The following is an 11,863-nucleotide window of genomic DNA, read 5'->3' on the forward strand; positions in this document are numbered from 1 at the left end:
CTGGGGCTCATATACCATATGGCCCCACCCAGCACCCAAACCCAATCACCTGGGAGAGGGGAGGGGCAAAAAACAACAAAGTAGACAGAGCAGGACAAGCAGCAGCTGTTTTTCTTTTTTCTTTTTTTCTATCTGGTTTTCAGCTCAACACCATGCAGAGTGCAGACAAGAGAACTGGGGTGTTTCTAGGAGCAACAATCCCCAGGCTTTTGTTTCAGCTTTGAATATTGAGAGGACAATATTGTTAGTAATAGAAGAAGAAATAATACAATATTGTTTAGTATGTTACATTTGCGATGTACTGTTCCGAGGCTGCGCTTGGAAGATACAAAATCTATGTGCAAGGGTAACATGAGAATGCCCCAATTCATGATGAGGAGTAGGGAGGATTAAAAGAATGCTCAATTTGCAAGACATCTAGATAACTGGGGCTTCTTGGACTCTGGGAACTGGGTCAAACCAACCTTGCGGTTTGGACTGAGACCAAGGGCTCAGAGAGCATGCGTGAAAAGGAAAGGTTAAAAAGTTCAACTCTGATGAAGACATCGTACTTCATCCCGACGACCACCCGGACGACCACCAGAGAGTAATACGCAAGCGCAGAAGGACTGATAAGATAATTAGCATACGAAGCGAGGCTAGGCGGAGCTAGGAAATGAATATGCATAGATGAGTTGTGAAACCTAATGCATATGTAGTATCTTAGGAGATAAAAGAGAACTAAGAGAACAAATCAGACGAAGTTAGATTTGGGCAGGCATGCCCCTAACTTCCGGCGCCTAATAAAGCACCTTCATATAATCACTTTGTGGATTATGTGTCTTCATGAACGCTAACATTTTGGCGACCCAGGTGGGACCTCGTGGGCACTGCTGAGGCGGCTCGCGAACTGATCACGCTCCAGCCGGCACCGAGGAGTTTCTCGGGGAGCCATCGGCCGCGACCGACCCCCGCTGCTCACAACGTACCTCTGAAAGGGTAAGAAAAAGGTGCTTTCTGGTAATCGGTACCGATCTGGTCTGGGAGCCTGCCGGTCAGACGCGGCGAAAGCCACGCACGGTTGGGCTAGGGAATTCCCGTGGTAAGCCTAGGCGCCGTCCGTCAGACAGTCGCGAAAGCGCTGCAGGTTCGGCATCAGTGGTCTGGTTTTGCTGCAGGCTCAGCATCTGGTTCGGTTCGGTAAAAGCTATAGCTGATAATGGAAAAACTTAAAAGTATTCTGGGCGGTAATGCTTCGGTACCGCGATCCTCCCCTTTGGGCTGTTTACTAGCACACTGGAAGGAGGGGTGTTTCGGGCAGGAGTCACGAAAGGGTAAACTGGTTGATTACTGTAATGTTTGGTGGCCACAGTATGAACTAGAAGATCAAGAAAGTTGGCCAGAAAACGGAACCTTACAGTACAATACTATCTTACAATTAATGTTATTTTGTGAGCGAGAGTGCAAGGGGCCTCTCTGTGTGATTGCGTGATTGTGTTGTGAGTGAGACGCAGCATCGCTACGAAGCGAGTGCGGAGTTCCGATCCGCGGTTCCGTATTCTCCGCGAGGGGAGCGGCCGGAGATGAACGAAGCGCATGACAGACCGAAAAGAAGTGCTGCTTTATCCAAATGTTGATTGGTGGTGCCCAATACACGGGCCCGGCGGTGCATCTTGCAATCCTATTTCGTTCTTAAATGTTTTGAGTGTGACAAGGAGGAAGGTGGGAGCATTATCTAAGTAACAGTTTAAAAGTTTCGGTATATTTGCGGTGGTGTTTGGTCAGTTTCCCAAGTATCGGGGGAGGGGGGCTGACTGATTATCAAAGCGGTAGAACGGAGAGTCACTTCTTTGGTGGTTCGGGCCTGAGCCCTGCGAATTTGGTAAGAAGGGGGAGAGCAAATTTATTTAGGCCTCAATACCTTTTAAACCCCCGTCTTGATGGATACACAGGAGTGATTCCTTGTTTTGTGTAGGCTTACTAACAAAGTGCATGAGAAAAATTAGCATTCGGCTTGAAATTCGGCCTTGTTGAAATGTAAATTTTGTGGAAAAGGTGGTATTGTTTGTCTAGAAGACGGAAGGCTGAGTGCTTCAGGTGTTTTTCCGAAGTCCTGTGGATTTACGATTGGAACGGGGCTCATTAATAATCTGAAATAGTGAAGTTTGTATGTGGTGTTTAATCCCAGAGAATTGGGACATTTGAGAAGACTAGGAAAACATAGTAAAAACCTGCAATAAAAAGGTTTGCGTGGAAATTGAAACAAGGGACAGTAATTAATATAAATAAATAAAAGGGAATGGGAAATCAAGGAAATGGGTAATATCCAAAACAAAGACGTTTTAAAGAAAGCCTCCTTGGGTGTATATTGGCACATTGCAAGGATATTGTCGGAAGGGGGAGTGGGGGGGGGCGCGGAAAGCAAGAGGATTTCCACTAAGTATTGCAATCAATTGTGGCCACTGTATAAACTAAATGGCCACTTTATGGATCAATCGACTATAACAGTGTCTTGCAATTAATGTTGTTTTTGAGGAGAGAAGGAAAATAGGATGAAATGTTGTATACTGATATGTTGTTTCAGCATCTTGGAGGGAAAAGGTATGGAATTAAGTTGGCCCCTGACTGAGGCTTTGGTGTTGGCATTAGAAAAGTACAGGCTGGAGGAAGATAAAGGAAGTGTTAAAAGGGTTGTTGAAGGTGTTAAAGGCTGTGTGGCATGTAGTATTTAACAGAGCTGTTTGAAGTTGAATGAGCAGGGGAAGAGGATGTAGGAATGTTAATAGTTCCGCCTCAACCCGAGGCTGAGATCTCAAAATCGCGGTGTGAGCCCTCTGGGGCGGAGGGACCGTGATGGGTCCGGGAGAGAGTTGTCACGGAAACAGAAAAGCAGCTAACTCTTAAAACAACCTGAGTTCCTGTGTAAGCTCAGATTGCCAATGGGACCGCTCAGGGAACTTTCAACCATTGCATTCCCCTGACCGACCCCCCCCCCCCCCCCCCCCCCCCGAGACCCTTACCACCCCGGAAATTATGTAAATACCAAAATCTGGTTAAATTGGGAATTGAGAATCTGTTCCAACAAGGTCCAAAAGAAAACCCTATGGAATTTTTGAATTTTTGGACCAACTTTGAAATGCAATGGAAAAAAAAAAAAAAAAAAGACAGAAAATTTGGACCTGGCTTCAGAAAACAAACAGAGGCAATTGGCTAGCCTCTTTCTAGGGCAATCGGCCCCTGATATCAGAAAGAATTTGTCTTAGGCTGCAGGATAAACTTACAACAGTCAGAAATGACAGGGACCTGGGGCATCTACCCTAGCAGGTCCACTAGTTGAAATAAAGCTAGGAAACGAAGAGAGAGGCTTGAATTTTTGTTGTTGTTGGTTACAGGAGCTTCTTTCTCTGTGTTAATTAGTCTGTAAATGTAATAGGAGCAACATATTCAGTGTTAAATAGTTTAAAAGGACGATTGGGAACTAAGACAACTACAATAATTGGAGCCACAGGGAAGGAGGAGGAACGGCCATTCTTACAACCCCTTGATTTGCGTTTTGGGGGTAAGGAACTAACCCATGAATTTTTGTATGTACCAGAATGCCCGATTCCACTCTTGGGACGGGATCTATTAGCTAAATTAGATGCAACAATAACCTTTGAGGATGGAGAATTAATAATGAAGGTACCTGAGTCCAAAGTAGGACAAATCCTAATGATCAAAGATAAACCCTTTGTTAATATTCCAAGAGAAGTAGAAAATGCAGTTATACCAACAGTATGGGAAACAGATGTACCAGGGAAGTCGAAACTGGCACAACCGGTAAAGGTGGAATTAAAGGAAGGAGCCAAACCTGTTTGAATCAAACAATATCCACTTAAGATAGAAGCTAGGCAGGGGACAGTGAAAATTATTGACAAATTTCTCAAACATCAGATTCTGGAAGAATGTAAATCGGAATACAATACTCCAATTTTTCCAGTAAGGAAGCCGAATGGTGAGTATAGATTGGTACAAGATCTTAGAGCAATAAATGAAATAACAAAGGACATTCACCCGGTAGTGGCTAATCCTTACACATTGTTAACATCTGTGAGAGAGATATATAAATGGTTTACTGTGATAGATTTAAAGGATGCCTTCTTTTGCATACCTCTTGATAAAGATAGTAGAAAATTATTTGCCTTCAAATGGGAAAACATATTGAAGTTTTTGTACCACATATGGTAACAACTGTTTTAGAACAAAAGGGGGGCCACTGGTTATCACCCAGCCGAATGATGAAATATCAGGCAATACTAACTGAACAAGATGACGTAACCTTGAAAACAACTAACCTGTTAAATTCAGCAGTCTTTCTAGGAACTGTTCCAGAAGAAGGACCGTTGGAACACAATTGTGTGGAAATAATTGAACATACCCATGCGAGCCGTGAGGATTTGAAGGATGTACCCCTTGAAAGGTATGACTGGGAACTTTTTACTGATGGTAGTAGTTTTGCGGAGAATGGAACACGATATGCAGGGTATGCAGTAACAACCCTGAAGACAGTGATCGAAGCAAAACCTTTACCACCTGAAACATCAGCACAGCGAGCGGAACTGATAGCCCTACCTCGAGCACTGGAACTGAGTAAAGGGAAGATGGTAAATATTTGGACAGATTCAAAGTATGCTTTTGGAGTAGTCCATGTTCATGGAGCATTATGGAAAGAAAGAGGGCTGTTGTCCTCACAAGGAGCCAATATAAGGTATCAAGAGGAGGTGTTAAATTTGATAAATGCGGTGCAAAAACCAAAACAAGTGGCTATTATGCACTGTAAAGCTCATCAAGGAGGAACCTTGAAAATATCAGAAGGGAATCGGCTGGCAGATCGAGCAGCTCGACAAATTGCTCGGGAGGTGTGGAATGTAATGGCTTTGGTACCACTCAAGGTAGGCCCCACTCGTCTTAATCTTCCCAAGGAACCAAGATATTCACCAGAGGATGAGAAATTAGCAAATCTCCTAAAGGCCCGAAAGAACTCTGATGGACGGTATGTAACTGCTATGGGCCAGGTAGTAATACCCCCCTTGGTGATGCGAGAAATACTTCAGACAAGACATAATGAGTGTCACTGGGGTGCAGAGGCAATGGTAACATTTTAAAACGTAGCATTATCTCTACACATATGTTAACAATGGCAAAATCAGTAATGTCAAAGTGTGAGATTTGTCTGAAAAATAATCCAGTAGCAAGAAAACATGCTGAAATGGGAAGAGTTAGAGTAGGAATAGAACCAGGAGATTACTGGCAAGTTGATTTTGTAGAGTTACCTAGGACTAGGGGATGTAGGTATTTGTTAGTAGGGGTTGACACCTTTTTCAGATGGCCAGAAGCCCTTCCCTGTCGCACCAATCAAGCTAAAGAGACAGTAAAATGGTTACATAATGGAAAACCATTCCGAGGTTTGGGGTACCATTAGGAATATCCTCGGATAGGGGGCCGCGCTTTGTTTCATCTGTGGTTAAAGACGTAAGTCGGCTATTAGGAATTTCTTGGAATTTACATACTGCATGGAGACCCCAATCTAGTGGACAGGTAGAAAGGATGAACCAAACTCTAAAGGGACAGATCAGTAAAATCTGCCAGGAAGCCAAAATACAATGGCCACAAGCTTTGCCTATAGCTTTACTGAGAATAAGGATAAAGCCAAGGAGTGGAATGTCAGTAAGCCCATACGAGATTACGTATGGAAAGCCTTATGAATCCCCAGAACCAAATCCTAATATGCATATAACAGGGAACCAGGATGTTTATAATTATGTATTGTCTCTTGGTAAAACTTTAGCTCAACTTCGAAGTGTTCTGGTGTGGAACCGACCGTTGGCACTGGAAAATCCTGTCCACGACATTCAGCCAGGTGACCAAGTGTACATTAAAAACTGGAATGAAGAACCCCTGAGAGAACGGTGGGCTGGACCTTATCAAGTATTATTGACTACTTTTAAAGGTAGAAGGGGTGGATGCTTGGATTCATTATACTCGGGTGAAAAAGGTTCCCGAATTTTGGTCAGTGCGAGCAATCGGAGATACAAAACTACAGATGAAGCGCGTATAACCATACAATGTTGGGGTTCTTAACAACAGTAACGATAACAGTAATTGTTTTGTGTAAATACCTTGTAATTGGGTTCCTAGAAATACCAGAAAAATATAAGAAAGAGGAAATATTCAGAGGAGAAAATGTTACTTTGGAATGTGGAATGCACAGCGATAAACCAATAACAATTAGCTCTCTACAGGTGGTCTGGGAAAAAACAAGTGACTCCAGACAGAGCCAGGAAATATACGTAGACACAACCAGGGACAATACAGGACTGAAGGCTGGATGGAAGGGGAAGGCATACGTAAGTAAAACCATAGAATTGGGCCAACAACTGAGAGGAGCTACCACCTGAACCCTGTTTAGTGTTACTAAAGTCAACAAAGGAAACTACCGGTGCATGGTAACACATGAAAATAGCACAGATTACGGGATAAGAGAAATATTGGTATATCCGAAATTGGATAAAGGAATATTGGTAGCCCACTGGAAAGGATCTAGAAGAAAAAGAGAGGGCCAGGTGCCATGGACACAAGTGGTACAGATCCCACACAGGCAACCATCAGAGAATTTACTGGTAGGATTGATTAAAGATTTTGCCATAATGAAAGGAACTGATAGAATTACTGCTTGTTTGCCCATCCCAAAAGCAACGGGGGACCCGCTTGAGTGGGGTATAATAACCTCCCCACTGCCCCAAGTAAAAGGAAATGAAACAATTCAATGTAAAGAAGTGAAAGTTCTAGAGAGGATAAATGTTACACAATACTATAGGAAACTGAGCCCCCCAACATCAAGGTCTGAATGTGAAAAGAAGAACTACCATTGCATAACAATAGGCAGATTTAAGAATGTGGGACAGTGTTATTACGACGAACTACGTGTAGTAGAAGGAGTTAGAGAAAAGATTGTTTGGGAATGTCAAGAGAAAAATAAGCCAAAAGGAATGAAAGGGTGGGATAGTGATTGGACAGTAAGTTTATTGCAGAAATTCCAGTATGGAGGGAATACATCATGGTGTATTAAATGGCAGGGGAAGCAGAATGGAACTGATCAGTTTTATACAGTAAGCCGGGTTGACAGTAGTGGTAGACAAGAGTCAACAAAGGTAGCTTGGTGGACTTGTGAGAAGAAATATACTTGCGACAGTAATAATGAAGATATCAAGCACTTACTTCCGGTATTGATAGCTCTTAGGGCAGGATGTGCTTGCCGAGGAATTAAGTACAATTCGGAAAGAAATAGCCAGGCTGGTCAAGTCGCAGTGGATTGTAGCTATAGTACCATAAAAAGTCCAGGACAATTTGTATGGGCAGCCAGTAATGGAACTTGGACTACACACCCGCCGATAGATGGGGAAGTAAAAGAAATAACTCTAGGACTCCCTCCCCACACTGCGTCCAATATGGAAAAAGTCTCCTTTTAAGGGAAAGTTGGAAACCCTACAAATTAGTAGGGCAAAAAGAAGTTTAGAAGAAGGGGCAGATGAAGATATATGGCATGAACCCTCGGATGGAGTAAAATTCAGTTGGGCGTTAGAATCTCTATTTGCACAGGTAGCTACTTATCGAAATAGGGAAATGATTTATAAACTTACAGGACAAGTGAGTAGGCACGAGAGCCACGAAAGAAGGCTTTAGAGACCTTAATATCCAACTACAATCTACAACTAAAATGGTGCTACAAAATCGATTGGCATTAGATACACTGTTATTAAAGGAACATGGAGTATGTGGATTTCTAAAAGATCATATTGATCATTGCTGCATCCACATTTCAAATGTGACTATTGATGTAGAACATGTCATAGAACAACTGGCTTGAGTGGAACAAGATGCAGAACAGGAAGAGAAAGATATGACAACAAGCTGGTTGGATAAAATTTTTAGTGGATGGAATATTAGTAATTGGGTTAAGTCCTTACTGGAGACAATAATTATATTGGTGATTGTAGGGGTACTAATTTGGTTAACATTTATAATGCTGAAAAGTCTGATTCTAAGGAAGACAACCTGGAACCGGACAGTGATGCAAACTATTGCTCAGCAAATGGAACCACATCCTCAATATCCTCCACCGGCATCTAACAACTTTGGATTTCAGAGAAAGAATCTGAGGAACCCAGGAAGTGAAATTGAATGAAAACCGAATAGACAAGATCAGTTTCAGATCAAGTGAACCCAACCAGAAGGGTGAACGTAACATAAAGCAGAAGTGGTGGACTTATGAAATGTTGTGACAATCCTAATCTTTGTAATTTCCTTGATTCTTAATGATGTAATTTTCCATGATTATATTATTGGTGAGCACTGAGTGTAAAATATTTTAGTTAGTTAGTGAAAGCATTTGCCCTCCTCGAAAGGAGTGAAATGCTTTCAAAGGGGGGAAATGTTAGTAATAGAAGAAGAAATAATACAATATTGTTTAGTATGTTACATTTGCGATGTACTGTTCCGAGGCTGCGCTTGGAAGATACAAAAACTATGTGCAAGGGTAACATGAGAATGCCCCAATTCATGATGAGGAGTAAGGAGGATTAAAAGAATGCTCAATTTGCAAGACATCTAGATAACTGGGGCTTCTTGGACTCTGGGAACTGGGTCAAACCAACCTTGCGGTTTGGACTGAGACCAAGGGCTCAGAGAGCATGCGTGAAAAGGAAAGGTTAAAAAGTTCAACTCTGATGAAGACATCGTACTTCATCCTGACGACCACCCGGACGACCACCAGAGAGTAATACGCAAGTGCAGAAGGACTGATAAGATAATTAGCATACGAAGCGAGGCTAGGCGGAGCTAGGAAATGAATATGCATAGATGAGTTGTGAAACCTAATGCATATGTAGTATCTTAGGAGATAAAAGAGAACTAAGAGAACAAATCAGACGAAGTTAGATTTGGGCAGGCATGCCCCTAACTTCCGGCGCCTAATAAAGCACCTTCATATAATCACTTTGTGGATTATGTGTCTTCATGAACGCTAACAATATGACCAAGCAAAAAACTGATCTTTTTCAGCTGGCATTGGCTTAAACTTTTCTTTGTGCATAGTGAGAAAAATCTGAACCTGATCTCCTTCTATGACCAAGTGATGCGCTTGGTGGATGAGGGGAAGGCTGTGGATGTGATCTACCTTGACTTCAGTAAGGCTTTTGACACCGTTTCCCACAGCATTCTCCTCAAGAAACTGGCCGCTCGTGGCTTGGACTGGCGTACGCTTTGTTGGGTTAAAAACTGGCTGGATGGCCGGGCCCAAAGAGTTGTGGTGAATGGAGCCAAATCCAGTTGGAGGCCGGTCACTAGTGGAGTCCCCCAGGGCTCAGTGCTGGGGCCAGTCCTCTTTAATATCTTTATCGATGACCTGGATGAGGGGATCGAGTGCACCCTCAGTAAGTTTGCAGATGACACCAAGTTAGGTGTGTGTGTCGATCTGCTCGAGGGAAGAAAGGCTCTGCAGGAGGATCTGGATAGGCTGGACCGATGGGCTGAGGTCAACTGTATGAAGTTCAACAAGGCCAAGTGCCAGGTCCTGCATCTGGGGCGCAACAACCCCAAGCAGCGCTACAGGCTGGGAGATGAGTGGCTGGAAAGCTGCCGGGGATAGAAGGACCTGGGAGTACTGGTTGATAGGCAGCTGAATGTGAGCCAGCAGTGTGCCCAGGTGGCCAAGAAGGCCAACAGCATCCTGGCTTGCATAAGAAGCAGTGTGGCCAGCAGGTCTAGGGAGGTGATTGTGCCCCTGTACTCGGCTCTGGTGAGGCCGCACCTCAAGTACTGTGTTCAGTTTTGGGCCCCTCGCTACAAGGAGGACATGGAGGTGCTCAAGAGAGTTCAGAGAAGGGCAACGAAGCTGGTGAGGAGTCTGGAGAACAAGTCTTACAAGGAGCGGCTGAGGGAGCTGGGGTTGTTCAGCCTGGAGAAGAGGAGGCTCAGGGGTGACCTCATTGTTCTCTATAGGTACCTTAAAGGAGGCTGTAGAGAGGTGGGGGTTGGTCTATTCTCCCACATGCCTGGTGACAGGACGAGGGGGAATGGGCTAAAGTTGTGCCAGGGGAGTTTTAGGTTGGATGTTAGGAAGAACTTCTTTACTGAAATGGTTGTTAGGCATTGGAACGGACTGCCCAGGGAGGTGGTTGAGTCACCATCCCTGGAGGTCTTTAAAAGACGTTTAGATGTAGCCCTTAGTGATATGGTTTAGAGGAGGTCTTGTTAGTGTTAGGACAGAGGTTGGACTAGATGATCTTGGAGGTCTCTTCCAACCTAGATGATTCTGTGATTCAAAGAGATGTGCATTTCCAAGTAGAGACTGGTACGCATCAGTCCATAGACTCCAACCCACCCAAAGAACCCTGCAACTGACAGAAGGAAAAACAAAGCACTTACCCCTAAGAGCAGCCCAGGCACAATGAGCTCCCCCTCAGGCCTTGCCTGGGGCTCATATACCATTTGGCCCCACCCAGCACCCAAACCCAATCACCTGGGAAAGGGGAGGGGCAAAAAACAACAAAGTAGACAGAGCAGGACAAGCAGCAGCTGTGGTTTTCTTTTTTTATTTTCCATCTGGTTTTCAGCTCAACACCATGCAGAGTGCAGACAAGAGAACTGGGGTGTTCCTAGAATCAGCAATCCCCAAGCTTTTGCTTCAGCTTTGAATATTGAGAGGACCATACAACCAAGCAAGTAACTGATCTTCTTCAGCTGGCATTAAAGCTTTCTTTCTGCATAGGAAGAAAAATCTAGGTGCATCACAGATGACACGCCAAAAGAAAAAAACCAATTCCATGAAATAACATCACTCACAGGGAAAATCACACACTTGAGTAGGCTATCTGAAAACCAAAAGGCTATGCTGATGGGTCAGCATTTCAGGAACTGGACCCGCTGATGCCCCTCAGGAACATGGCAGGAGATGCACAATGCTGTCACAAGTGCTTGCAAAGCCTGCCCAACAGGCCAAACAGACTAACAATCCACCCACCAACTCAAGGCCCACACTGCCATCCACTCAACCTCGTGCCTCTTTCAAGTTTCCAGCTTAGTCCATGCCCATGACAAGGCCTACAAGAAACAAAGAGAGAAGGCCACGCCCATGATGGACACGCAAACAGTACAGCTCCTTGCAGAGGTCTCAAGCACAGAGACCAGAGCCAGAAAAAAACCACCCTCAGGTCCACAAAGGCCAAAAGGCCAGGAATGCACAGCAGCCCCTGCAAGGGTAATCACAGACTTATCCTCTACAGATGAGGAAGGTGACCCTGCTCAGCCTCTTCCTCATACTGCCCTTATGCAGTCAAGGCCCTTGCCATGCATACTGAGGCTCTTTGTGAATCCTCTGGACAGTTACGCAAATGCCTTGATATATCTAGAGATTAAAATAGAACGCCCAAATAAGGAACCATACCCCACCATTTCCCAAACACAAGTTAGCCAGCAACCCCTCCTAAAACATACCTCTAGGACGTGAATTCCAAGCACTTAACATCTGGAAGGCTGCAAGGTCTAAAGACTCCACAGCCAGCCAAACCACAGGCAAAAGCTCCAGAAATATAACAAGCTGCCCCTAACCCTGGAAAAGACTACACCTTACCTGCCTCCTGCTGCTCTTTTCAGATACATGCTTGCACAGGGAGCTTCCATGATCCAGTTCTCCTAAACCCTGCTCCATCACTTTACCGCCACAGCTGGAACTTGGATAATATTTGACATACAGGCCAAGACTCACAGGAAGCCCCAATCAATCTGTCAAAATCCTAAGGGACCTAGAACACACAAGCTAACATTACCACCCTATCCGTAAACACGC

At 44.3% G+C, this 11,863-nt stretch overlaps 1 long non-coding RNA gene across 1 annotated transcript; it reads left to right on the plus strand.

Moving 5' to 3' along the window:
* Positions 1-193: 193 nt before the first annotated feature.
* On the plus strand, positions 194-8,072 carry LOC136791855 (uncharacterized). The gene is made up of 2 exons (XR_010834736.1): positions 194-4,910; positions 5,807-8,072. It is a non-coding gene; the product is annotated as an uncharacterized lncRNA (long non-coding RNA).
* Positions 8,073-11,863: the final 3,791 nt, after the last annotated feature.

The sequence above is a fragment of the Anser cygnoides genome, chromosome 13, assembly GCF_040182565.1.
Source record: "Anser cygnoides isolate HZ-2024a breed goose chromosome 13, Taihu_goose_T2T_genome, whole genome shotgun sequence".
Lineage (NCBI taxonomy): Eukaryota > Metazoa > Chordata > Aves > Anseriformes > Anatidae > Anser > Anser cygnoides.